This window comes from Periplaneta americana, chromosome 4 (assembly GCF_040183065.1).
Source record: "Periplaneta americana isolate PAMFEO1 chromosome 4, P.americana_PAMFEO1_priV1, whole genome shotgun sequence".
Taxonomy (NCBI): Eukaryota; Metazoa; Arthropoda; class Insecta; order Blattodea; family Blattidae; genus Periplaneta; species Periplaneta americana.
The window spans coordinates 145,298,274-145,305,697 of NC_091120.1; positions in this window are offsets into that span (position 1 = coordinate 145,298,274).

The window sequence follows — 7,424 nt, forward strand, 5'->3', positions numbered from 1 at the left end:
ATTCTGTTCTTTAACTTTATGTTAAATTTTCACTCCTTGTATACTTCGTCACCTGGTAAAGTGTAAGAGAAGGCCCTATGGCCTTAACTCTGTCAGTATAAATAAATAAATTGAGGGGTCTAGTGAGAGAGGGAGCTATGCCACTTTGACAAGGAATGGAAATAAATTGGGTTTTCTGAAGCATTGTATTGAGGCATTATTTGTACAACAAAGGGGTAACGTTCTTCTTCTTAACTTATTACTAGGTAAATTATGCAAAAGGAAAAATATAAAAAAATGTCAATGTGAATAGCATTGATCATGACCTTGTATGGTGTAATTAATACAAAAATTAAGGAAAGGCACAAATTGTATACTCGCATATCAAATAGTTTTATCCTGGTTTAAATACTGTTGCCTGAGTGTAAATCATGCTAAAAGGCTTACATAATAAATACAAACAACTTGATATCTCTTCTGGAATATCTTCACTGTCCAATGTTTCTGTGAATTTTAATTTTTGGTAAACGCCATGAAAAATTAGAGAACATATGGCTTTATTGGCATGAGAGCTTTTAACTTCAGGACTGATATGGGTCTTTTGTGTGGATAGAGTAATGGTATTTTCTCAAGAAGTTTAGTTCGACATATATTAAATCAACTGTCATTATACAAGAATCGCACTCAATTGAGTGACTTGGTACCGGGATTCTACGTACCAAGTGCTCTAATCATTGAGCTACGCCGAAGTTCAATCCACAGCACCGGATCGAATCTCCCTCCTCTAATGTTTTTTTCTTTATGACTTGAATCCAAGTTCGACATAGACTATATGTTGATATATATTAAGTCAACTGTCATTTTACAAGGAGCACTTGGTGGCCGAGATTCCACAGTAATATGCACTGTTGGGCGAAGAATCTACGTAAAGATTAAATTTTAGTTATATAGTTCATATTTTATTTATATGGATGATGAGCCATGTGGTCTCTCCTGGTTTTGAAGTGACGACCTGGCAACTTCTTGAAGAGTTCCAATTCATGCCACTCTTCCATGTCAGAATAGGTGTGTTTGAAGAAGAGTATCTCTGGTTGTTTATCAAATTTCACAGCACTTATTTTCCTAATGTTAAAGCTAACACTGCAACACCACTCTTTACTATTTTAATGTTCTGGTGAAAATCTCTACAATCTTCTGTCGTCATTGGAATGACCTTAAACGGGGTTTTGACTTTGACATTTTTCACAACTTCATATCACTGCTCAGGTGTGTAAATATGATCCGTTTTTCGGATTTTCTTTTCTATTGTGCAAAAGTCTTGGTCACTGGGTAATTAGGTATGTCCAGGAACAAGGAAATAATGTTTTATGGAGTCCTTTGACAATGAGGGAATAATACACATTAAACGCTGTATTGTTTTTTCTTTTGTCCAGTGCAAGATGTGAATAAGAATCAAGTTTCTCTTATAACTGATAATCTAATCTGTAATATTTATACGTTGGTACATCTGCAACTCACATAGCAGACAACATCAGTAAGTGGCGTTGCTCCTCCTCTCACTTAAAATGCTGATGAGTTCGCATTCAAGAACTTAGAACAACTGCTGCAGAAAGAGCGGGAGCTATGCCACGTGGTTCTAATTCAGAGGATAGATGCAAGATGGCAAGAGAATTCTGGAAATGGCCAAAACTCAAATTTTCATGATTTGTGGCATAGCTCCCTCTCTCACTAAATCCCTCAATTATTATTATTATGATTATGATTATGATGATGATGAGTATTATTATTATTATTATTATTATTATTATTATTATTATTATTATTATTACAGCGAAACCTGCCTTTGCGGTCACTTCATTTAAACGGCCACCTGGCCAAAAGGCCAATTTTCTCTGGAACCAATTGAATTTGCCATAAGATCAATACAAATTCTCTCTATATTTAGCGGCCACCTCATGCTTCGGCCAGCGGCTGGGGTCTGTTTGGAATGGAACCTGACTATAACAGTCACTGTCCAACAAAAATTTTTTTCACGGATACTGTCTGACCTATTTTTTCGATGGTTAGAGGACAGAGAGCAATATCACGATTACAATAGCTAAGTGTACTACAGTACACCCTCCATATCTTGGGGTTAGTTGGTTACTGTTTTATGACTCTTTTGTCACTTTCCACTTCGACCCTGCACAGCTATAAATTCTTACTCGTTTTTAAAGGATTGAAACACGGACGTTTTCTATCAAAAATGTCACAGTGTGTTTTAGGTCACTAGTTAACCATTCGAATTTTTTTTTATTGTTTTTTCCTCTTTCCATCTTTTTTCTCTTTGGATCAGCTTTTACGAATTTTTCTTCTTTTCATTCAGTTGATTCAGAGGAACTGTGAAGTTAGTTTGAGAGAAAAATCATGTCTAACAATAAATCTAGAGTGGTGGTTAGAGGTGAGACGGAAAATGATTGAAGAAAGCGAGAAAAACGGCAGAAATATTCAAATGTGGAAGGACACAAATAAACGGTATAATTAAGATGAAATATTAAAGGAATGGTAGGAAAATATGCATGGTGGCCAAAAAAGAAGAGAGAATCTGTGTTTAGTAATGTGAATGATTTCGTTTACGAATGGTTCAAGTGTGCGAGAGCGAAGAAATTGCAGTAAGTGGGCCTATGATTCAAGAGAAAGCTCTTGAAATTGCTAAAGAACTCAATGTAAGAAATTTTGTTGCTAGTAATGGGTGGTTAGAGTGCTTTAGAAAACGGCATAACATTGCATTTCGTTCTGTGTCTGACGAAGGAGGTGACATTGCAACCAATATTATTGAAGAATGAAAAAATAGATTGCCTTCAATTCTTGCGGAATATGAACTCAGAGACATTTACAACGTTGACGAAACAGGTTTCTTTTTCAGTGCACTCCCTAACAAAACTTTAAGTTTTAAGAAAAAGAGTGTAAAGGGAGTGGGAAGTTGGCAAAAGACAGAATAACCCTGCTCTTTTGTTGTAATTCTGCAGGAGAAAAAGAAATACTCTTAATGATAGGAGAATCATTGAAACCGAGATGTTTGAAAAATGTTGACATGGGCTTACTGGGGGTGAAGTGGACTCCCAACAATAAAGCTTGGATGACATCACCATTGTTTGAGAATTAGCTATGCGATTTCAATTCCTAGATTAAACGACAAAATCGCAATGTGATCCGTCAAATAGGTGTTTCTTCCCCCAAATACCACATCACACCTCCAGCCCCTTGATCAAGGTATTATCCAGTCACTTAAACTGAGGTACCGCAAGCGAATTTTGAAAAGGCTAGTTGCAAGAATGGAAGAGGCTGACATTAATATGCACGATTGTTGTACGCGCAATGAAATTCAATATTTTCATGCTGATTCATAAAAAACCGCAACCTTAATCAAGCGGCCATCTGATAAAACGGCCATTTTATAAGGTAACTTCAGATGGCCGCTTTAGACAGGTTTCACTGTATTATTATTATTATTATTATTATTATTATTATTATTATTATTATCAGAATCTATTTAAAATGATATCGTATGCGGAATGTTCTCTATTACTGTTATCTTATGGTCTCTGACTAGAGTCTGTAATCTGTAATTTAAAAAAAAATCTTAAGAAAAGACTGACTGTTAGAATTATCATCTGACCAACTTTAAATAGTCCCTGAATTTTAAAATGAAGTAAGTTAAAATCTTAATTCCTGTCACTTGAAGTCCGAATAGTCATCTCTAAAAACAATAAGTAATTAATTAGAATTACAATAAGATAAGGCCGGGTGGGTGGCTACGCGGACTAAAGGCCGGTGAAGGTTTATGGATTCGAATACAGTGTCGAACAGGATGGATGTCCTTCATTAATATTCTGTTCTGTGTGTGTCTCTGTGGAGGCTCCTACGTTCTGCTGACCTCAGGCTAGGAGAGGCCCACGTATGTGTCGGTGTCTAGTGAATGTGGTCCCATTTCCTACATGAATTTTGCAAGGTCTGCAACATGAGGAGGTTAATCGGAAAGGAAAAACATAAATGAACGGGTGAGTGAAAAAAGGATAATGTTTCAAAATTATGGAAAATAAACTGAGATAGCTCTTTTGTAGGGTTTTGTAAAAGCTAGCTACTGAGTCTGGATAGAAAAATATTTCCATCTCACTTCGATGCAATAATTGGCCTTGAAAATTTGATATTAGAGGAAAAAAATTCGCTCCGGCCGCGGGACTACGTCGAAGTTCAATCCACAGCACCGGATCGAATCTCCATCCTCTAGTGTTTTTCCCTTCGTGGCCTGACTTCAGCGTAGCTCAGTGGTTAGAGCACTTGGTACGTAAAACTAAGGACCCGGGTTCGATCCCTTGCGTCGGAGCGAATTTTTCTCCTCCAATAATAATTTTACCATAACAGATATATTCTGTAGGACCAAAAATTAATCTTTACGTAGATTCTTGGCCCAACAGTGCATAATCCTGTGGAATCTCGGCCACCAATGCTCCTTGAATAATGACAGTTGACTTAATATTATGTCAACATATAGGCTATGTCGAACTTGGCGTCAAGTCACAAAGAAAAAACATTACAGGAGAGGGTTTCGATCCGGTACTGTGGATTGAACTTCGGCGTAGCTCAATGATTAGAGCAATTGGTACGTAGAACCAAGGGCCCGGGCTCGATCCCCTGCGCCGGAGCGAATTTTTCTTCTCTAATAATCATTTTACCATAACTGATATTTTGTAAGACCAAAAATTAATCTTTACGTAGATTCAAAATACCCCTCATTTCTCGTGAAAAACAGCAACTGAATAGACTACAGTGGACTATAATGGACTTTATGTTGTCAGCAAACAGCTGGATACATTAAGAAGATTGATTGATCTTCTGTGTACTTAATAAGATTGGTAAAGCTCGAATGGAATTAATTTATGTCATCTCGTGGGGTGCGGCGACTTGTGACGGAAGTCTTATTAGGTACACTCAAGATGCCTTTCTTGGAAATAACGAAACCACGTTTTTTGCAGGCTCCTATGGTTTTCACGTAATTGTACTTGGCATCGGAGAGAGTTGTTATATACCCATCCCAAAAAAACTCGATTTTCTTGGGCATTGCTACTGTGATACACCGTGCACTCTGATTATGATATCACTCACTACTGGTCTGTCACCTCTCGCCGCAATTCAGCTGTCGGTATGATTCCTGACGCACATGACGTCATTTAAATTCGTTATCAGATATCGGAAACAACCCTGTACTTATGTAAGTAAATTATTAGACTTAGGTACGTTTAGAATTAATTACTGCTGGATTTACATCACATTAAAGTACGTTATTTTATGGGCACTCTAAAGATCGAATACTTTACTAGTAGGTCCTTCAAGATTTATTGTTAGCAAAGTGTTAACACTTTTCACTGAAAGACGGTTTCTAGTTACAGTTTTTACAAGATTCATGCAACTAAATCCTTTATATTCTATATACGTGATACAGTCATTAAGTTCTAAGACTTGACGCCTGGAGGGTAGGCTCCCACAAGAATCTGGATGTATAACAAGATGCAGCATAACACGGCGTACATTTAAACAACCACATCCTCCCTCAAAATAGTCTCCGTTGGCCGTTATACACGTTTGCCAACGTTGGTATAGCTGCTGGAAGCACCGTTGAAAGATGTTAGCAGGAAGGTCCCGTATGGCTTCTCTTGTGGCAGTCATGACCTCTTCGGAAGAATGAAATCTACGCCCACGTAGGGTTGCTTTCATGCGAGGAAAGAGAAAAAAATCGCATGGTGCGAGATCAGGTGAGTACGGAGGGTTTGGAAGAACTGTCACCTGTTGTCTTGCAAGTTCCTCTTGGACAAGGACAGAGCGATGTGCAGGGGCGTTGTCATGTAGCAACAGCCAATTCTTTGTACGCCATAGCTCAGGTCGCTTACGGCGAATTGAATCTCGTAAATGGCCAAGGATCTCTTTGTAGCGGGTTTTGTTCACAGTTGCACCTTCTGAATTCCATGTGAACAATTCCATTTGAATAAAAAAAACAGTTCAAGCATCACCTTGCCTTTTGACCTGTCTTGTCGCGGATTTTTCTGTCGTGGTGATAACGGCGTTTTCCAGGTGGCGGATTGTCGTTTCAGTTGCGGATCGTAAAGAAAAGACCAAGTTTCGTCTCCAGTTATTATCCGGTTGAGAAACGTCGGATCATCGTCAGCACTACTGATGAGGTCACCACAAATCGTCATGCGATCATCACGTTGGTCTTGCGATTGGATTCGTGGCACACTGTGCTGGGTAACACGAGACATGTTCAGGTCATCAGACAGAATTTTGTAACAAGTACCATGGCTGACCCCTACTGTTGCTGCGATATCGTCTACCGATTGTGAGCGGTTAGTACGCACCAACGTTGCAACTTCTTGGATCTTGCGTTCAGTTCGAATTGTTTGTGGCCGACCAGTACGCACATCATCTTCCAAACTGTCTCTTCCTTGCAAAAAACGTCGGTGCCACCTAAACACAACACTGCGACTCACTGCGTCCTCACCGTAAACTTGCTGCATCATTTGAAACGTTTCGGCAGCAGTTTTGCCTAATTTCTGGCAGAACTTGATGTTTGCCCGTTGCTCAAACTGTGATATCTCGGGTTCCGACGTGCTCATTCAATTCACCGTCACAGCAAAGACCGTAGTTCTGCTTACAGTGCATGCACTCAACTGTCTCTTGTTGGGTCGAGAGACTAACTGACAACGTATCATACCATGGCGCCACCTATGCGCTATAGTGCACCACAACGCCACTATGCGCTCAGTATTAGAAGTTAATGACTGTACCACGTAAATATTAAACGAATTTGATTCATTATTTTATGATGTATTATATTATTTTATAATATAATTTATTATATATAAAACATAAAAAAAATATTATTACAACTAGTTTGTGACTGAGAAATAAGGAAAAGCTGTTAACTTGAATTTATTTGAAGCAAAGCGTTACTGGATTATGCAATAAGGTAGGCGATGTTTGGATTCTGTGTTTCAACTCTTATACTCAATTATTATCTTAGCGTGTGCTCGACTACACTAACCTCTAGCGCTTGAAATTGGAACAAAACGCCGGCGCACAGAGAAACAAAACAGGGAAATTTGCCCAGTGTCCATTCTATGTAATCCCTATTCGCTGGAAACCCGAGACAACGCTCGTCTCGACAGCGGAGCTCGACTGTGTTTTGCCCGTCTGCAATGCTGCTGCAGTCTGCCTGCGAACGACTTCAATCGAATTCCACATCTGTCATGTGGTGATGACGTTAATATGATGTCGAAAATACTCAATAAATGTCGTGCTTCATTTCGTATTTAAATTTAACGAGTCTCTGCCTGACGGAAGGCTAATAGACGCGACGCGCCGCCTTTTGGCAGCTCAATTTTCGAGATGTACAGCGAGCTGAAATTCTC